This window comes from Phyllostomus hastatus, unplaced genomic scaffold, assembly GCF_019186645.2.
Source record: "Phyllostomus hastatus isolate PE091 unplaced genomic scaffold, TTU_PhHast_1.1 phas_contig_148, whole genome shotgun sequence".
Lineage (NCBI taxonomy): Eukaryota > Metazoa > Chordata > Mammalia > Chiroptera > Phyllostomidae > Phyllostomus > Phyllostomus hastatus.
The window spans coordinates 47,878-54,168 of record NW_025333607.1 but is presented as its reverse complement, the minus strand read 5'-3'; the positions used below and the strand labels follow the sequence as shown (position 1 = coordinate 54,168).

General features: G+C 36.2%; 1 pseudogene; it reads right to left on the bottom strand.

Annotated features, from left to right (window-relative positions):
• Positions 1–3,287: 3,287 nt before the first annotated feature.
• LOC123831900 lies at positions 3,288–5,981 on the bottom strand (annotated as a pseudogene).
• Between the last annotated feature and the right edge of the window lie 310 nt (positions 5,982–6,291).

Here is a 6,291-nt window from a genome sequence, read left to right as displayed (position 1 = left end):
TTACTTGAGAAATAAAAACCATTTCATGAAGACATCACAGTCAGGAAATATATCCAAAAAATATAGAATCACTACCTAAAAGAGAGACCTGCATACCAATGTTCATTGGAGCATTCTTTACAAAAGCCAATACACATAAATAACGAAAATATCTAACAGTAGATGAATAGGAAATAGTATTTTATGTATAAAGGAATTAGAATGGAATATTTATTATTCAGCAATTCCAGATGAAGAAATGTTGCATTTTTATCTGCTCAGGTGAAAAGGGAACTTGTGCCAGTGGATTCTATAGGACACACACTACATAAGTCCATGCTACAAAGGCCAAGCAACATAGCAGCTCTAACCTATATGTAGAAATGAACACAGGGAAGTGGCCAAAGTCAAGGTGAAAAATCTTGTCATAACTGAAACAACAGAACTGAGATACACTGAAATTAAGAACAATCTAACAGTAACCAGTGGGGACTGGGGAGAGCATAATGAGAAGGAAAGGTAGAAGGGTTTTCAGGAACAACTATAAAGGACACATGGACAAAAGTGAAGAAGGGTGGAATCAACGGAGGGAGGTGAGGGATAAATCTAGACAACTGTACTTGAAATGCAATAAAATAAAAAAAAATGAAAAATAAATAAAAATGAACACTTTCATTTTTCAGTAAAGAAAGGAGATCATGACTATTCAGTAAGCAAGTAGATGTCACTACTACACACCTAGATTCTAAAATTAAATCCAGATTGAACGTCTTTGTCTCCTGTCACCTTTGAAATGGTAACAGTATAGAATAGTCAAGATATATTGCTTGTATACATGAATCTATAAACAATTACCTTTAGGGAAGTAATTAAAAATATCAATCAGAACTCTGAAATTACACTTGTTTGCACTTTAAAAAATAATTTAGGGTTGTTCAAGAATAGTTGCCTACACTTTTAAAAAATAGCATTTGCCCTGCTGGTGTAGCTCTGTGGGTGGAGCATGGTCTGAAAATCAAAAGGTGGCCTGTTCGACTCCCTGTCAGGGTACATGCCTGGTTTGTGGGCCAGGTTCCCAGTGGAACCATGTGTGACACAAACATACACTGATGTTATTTTCCCTCTCTTACTCCCTTCCCTTCTCTCTATAAATAAATCAATGAAATATTTTTAAAAAATAAAACTAGTACTTGTTAGCAGTGCACCCTGCTTCTGGATAGTGAGCAGTAGTTATGTAAAAGACCACAGAACACATTGAAACACACAATTTTATTTCCCACAGACCCTGGGAGATGTACACACCAGGTCTGTAGTAGCTACATGTGAGGATGAGGCCAAATCCTGGCAGACTGCAGGAGACCCCAGGGCATGTGATTTCATTAGGGTTCATGTGCAGAGGACTTTGGGGTTGTTGAGCTAAGTTTAGATTGTTCAAAATGAACAAAATGATGTTGTTAAATTATGAAGAGATTTTATCATATCGTTATGCCTGGTGAAAGGCCTGTGGTGGAAGAAAGACTGTTGCTCAGAGAATTTGCCAGTAAGTCAGGTCAAGAAGGGACATTTAACTGTGAATCTGTGAGATGTTGTCTACTGTGTGAAATTGCAGGGGAAGGTTGAGGCAGTTCAAAGCTCCTAGTTACAGAAAATAAATGCCACCACAGCAATATTATAAAACAGCTTTGCTGAAGTTTTCAAAAAATGCATACTACCTATTGTAATTATTAGAATGCTCCATTAGGTACAATAGAATATATCAATGATAGGAAATTTTTCACATTATTTAATGTGTAAGGACAACATGGAAAGAAACTCCTAATGCTACATTTGCACTACATTACCAAATAACACATTGTTATCTGCAACCTTGAGTAACGTTAAAGACATGAACATGTTCTAGTACATTCACCTTTATTAATGAAAATATAAATTCACACATCATCTAAATAATCACAGTACAATTGTGTTACCATTTCTCAACACACACATAGGAAACATTTGGGGAGTGTTACTATTCTTGAACATTACAATCTCATAGTGCACTTTTCTTTGTTTTTCTAAGTGGAGGGTAACTGTTGAGCAAACATGGATGTACAACAATGTTATGCACTGAGGGATGAACTGTCCATTTTCCCTCACATAGCACTGATGGCTTTTTCATTTTAACATATAAACACATTTGCCTATGACTACCATGTAGATATATCAGGATTTTAATAAATTGACATTTTCTTTAAAGGGAGGTTTACAAAAGTAGTTAAAATTTATAATATTTCTATGTCTTACTATAATGCAAAATAGCATGCCTTTCTTCGTGACATACAACAAAATTCTGAGTAACCTGAAATCAGAAACTTCATTTAGACTTTTTAATACATTGTGCATTATAATGTCTCTAATCTTACATACAAATGTAGTTATGAGTGAAGCTCACCTAATATACAAGAGTTCACAGGTTGTTAGTGAACCAACAATCAACCCACTGATTTCACACACAAGGAATAAAAACAAACTAGCATCAACTGGTAAGAGACTAAAATCATTTTAATATTTCATTCTTAAAGTATTTCAAATGCTGTCAATATATGATAGTTAAAATTCAGAGTAGTTATACATATGTACACACCTTTCCCTTGACATTTTGAAGGACACTGAAAAGGGATGATTGGTGTTTTTAAACTTTGGATGATTTTCTATACTAATATTCTGATGTAGAGCAATACCTGAAACCTATCTTTAACTCTCTACTGTGATTTATGATATTTGGAGCCTCTTTTTCAAATACATAAATTCCTGAATATTTACACCTTTGAAGCCACTTTCACATATAAAATCTTTGGGATTATGGGAACTGTGTAATTTCACAAAAGTCATTCATTCTTTATGAACATAGAAATGAACCCCACTGTTCATTTGCTTGATGTTAATGACACAGTGGGTCTACCTATATGATTTCCTACAATTTCCCTTTCAATTCTTTTTATAGTGTGAATTCTCATATGCCATATAAGAAAGGAATGTTGAAAACAGTGCTTTAAAATGTTGGGTACATTTTGGATATAGGTTAAAATCTTTCCACCGTCTCTACATTTCTACAGTTTTTCTGCAGATGGGTGTCTCTCATATTGGGTAAGGCAGCTCTGATGCTAAAGCACTTGTTATATACACTACTTTTATATGGTTTTTCTCCAGTATGAATGCACTGATGTCAAAATGTTTTTCCACCTACTCCACTTGTATAAGCCTTGTGTCCAGCATGAATTCTTTGAAGCTTAGTAAGGGTTGGAAGTGGAAAAGGCTTTATCCCATCATGCACATTTAAAAGGCTTCACTACGGTATAAATATATTTATGATGAATGAGCATTGATGACTGATTAAAGCTTTTGCCAACTAAGTTACATGTATAAGGCATTAGTCCTCTGTGAATAACTTCACATTTAGTAAGGTCTGAGGACTGTAAAAATGCTTTATCACATGCTCAACACTTACAAGGTTTGTCCCCCACCTCAATTATCTCATGCTGAGAAAGCTTACAGTACATGTTAAAGGTTTTACCACATATTTCACATATATAACCCTTCTCACCAGTATGAGCTCTCTGATGTAGAGTAAGGGTTAAGGACAGAGAAAATGCTTTGGCATGCTGTGCACACTCATAAGGCTTTTCTCCAGTATGAATTTTCTGATGTTGATTACGGGTTGAGTTCTGGGTAAAGGTTTTGTCACATTGTGCACATATGTAAGGCATCTCTCCATTATGAATTTTCTGATGTTGAGTAAGTGTGGACGAGTCCCATAAAGATTTGTCACATTGTGTACATTCATAAGCCTTCTCTCCAGTAAGAATTTTCAAATATGAGTAAGTGTTGACGAGTTTCTAAAGGCTTTGCCACATTGTGTACATTCATAAGGCTTCACTCCAGTGTGAATTCTCTGATGTTTTGTAAGTGCTGATGGGTCACTAAAGGCTTTGCCACATTGAGTACATTCATAAGGCTTCTCTCCAGTTTCAATTCTCTGAAGTATGATAAGTTGTGATGACTTCCTAAAAGCTTTGCCATATTGAATACATTTAAAAGGCTTCTCTCCAGGATGGATTTTCTGAATGTTGAGTAAGGTTTGAAGTCCTACTAAAGGCTTTGCCACATTGAGTATATTCATAAGGCTTTTCTCCAGTATGAATTCTCTGATGTTGAGTAAGTTTTGATGACTCCTTAAAGGTTTTGCCACATTGAGTACATTCATAAGGCTTCTCTCCAGTATGAATTCTCTGATGTTTAGTAAGCTTTGAAGTCCTACTGAAGGCTTTGCCAAATGTGTACATTCATAAGGCTTCACTCCAGTGTGAATTCTCTGATGTTGTGTAAGTACTGATAGGTCACTAAAGGCTTTGCCACATTGAATACATTCATAAGGCTTCTCTCCAGTATGAATTCTCTGATGTATGATAAGGTGTGATGACTTCCTAAAAGCTTTGCCACATTGAATACATTTATAAGGCTTCTCTCCAGTATGGATTTTCTGATGTTGAGTAAGGTTTGAAGTCCAGGTAAAGGCTTTGCCACATTGAGTACATTCATAAGGCTTTTTCTCCAGTATGAATTCTCTGATGTTGGGTAAGTTTTGATGACTCCTTAAAGGCTTTGCCACATTGAGTACATTCATAAGGCTTCTCTCCAGTATGAATTCTCCGATGTTGAGTAAGGGATGAAGTCCTACTAAAGGCTTTGCCACAATGTGTACATTCATAAGGCTTCACTCCAGTGTGAATTCTCTGATGTTGTGTAAGTGCTGATGGGTCACTAAAGGCTTTGCCACATTGAATACATTCATAAGGCTTCTCTCCAGTATGAATTCTCTGAAGTTTGGTAAGTTGTGATGACTTCCTAAAGGCCTTGCCACATTGAGTACATTCATAAGGCTTCTCTCCAGTATGAATTCTCTGATGTTGAGTGTTGATGACTCCTTAAAGGCTTTGCCACATTGAGTACATTCATAAGGCTTTTCTCCAGTATGAATTCCCTGATGTTGTGTAATTTTTGATAACTCCTTAAAGGTTTTGCCACATTGAGTACATTCATAAGGCTTCTCTCCAGTATGAATTCTCTGATGTTGAGTAAGGTTTGAAGTCCTGCTAAAGGCTTTGCCACATTGAGTACATTTATAAGGCTTCTCTCCAGTATGAATTCTCTGATGTTGAGTAAGTTTTGATGACTCCTTAAAGGCTTTGCCACATTGAGTACATTCATAAGGCTTCTCTCCAGTATGAATTCTCTGATGTTGAGTAAGGTTTGAAGTCCTACTAAAGGCTTTGCCACATTGAGTACATTCATAAGGCTTCTCTCCAGTATGAATTCTCTGATGTTGAGTAAGTTTTGATGACTCCTTAAAGGTTTTGCCACATTGAGTACATTCATAAGGCTTCTCTCCAGTATGAATTCTCTGATGTTTAGTAAGCTTTGAAGTCCTACTGAAGGCTTTGCCAAATGTGTACATTCATAAGGCTTCACTCCAGTGTGAATTCTCTGATGTTGTGTAAGTACTGATGGGTCACTAAAGGCTTTGCCACATTGAATACATTCATAAGGCTTCTCTCCAGTATGAATTCTCTGATGTATGATAAGGTGTGATGACTTCCTAAAAGCTTTGCCACATTGAATACATTTATAAGGCTTCTCTCCAGTATGGATTTTCTGATGTTGAGTAAGGTTTGAAGTCCAGGTAAAGGCTGCCACATTGAGTACATTCATAAGGTTTTTTCTCCAGTATGAATTCTCTGATGTTGGGTAAGTTTTGATGACTCCTTAAAGGTTTTGCCACATTGAGTACATTCATAAGGCTTCTCTCCAGTATGAATTCTCTGATGTTGAGTAAGGTTTGAAGTCCTTCTAAAGGCTTTGCCACAATGTGTACATTCATAAGGCTTCACTCCAGTGTGAATTCTCTGATGTTGTGTAAATGTTGATGGGTCACTACAGGCTTTGCCACATTCTCTACACATATAACACTTTTTATCAGTATGAAATCTGTCATGATGAGCAAGATTATACAACTTGGTACAGACACCGCCACCTTTAATACATTTGAAAAATTTCTCTCCTATACTAATTTGCTGATATTTATTAAAGTTTGAGGACTGGCTAAAAGCATTAGCACATCCTCTACATCTATCAGGCTTCTGTCCAGTGCGAATTCCATGATGAGTAGTAAGGGTTGAGCTAATCCAAAATGCTTTGCCACATTCATTACACATATCAGCCTTTTGTCCAAGATAAATGTTTTTATGTAGATATACATCTGAAAACCAATGA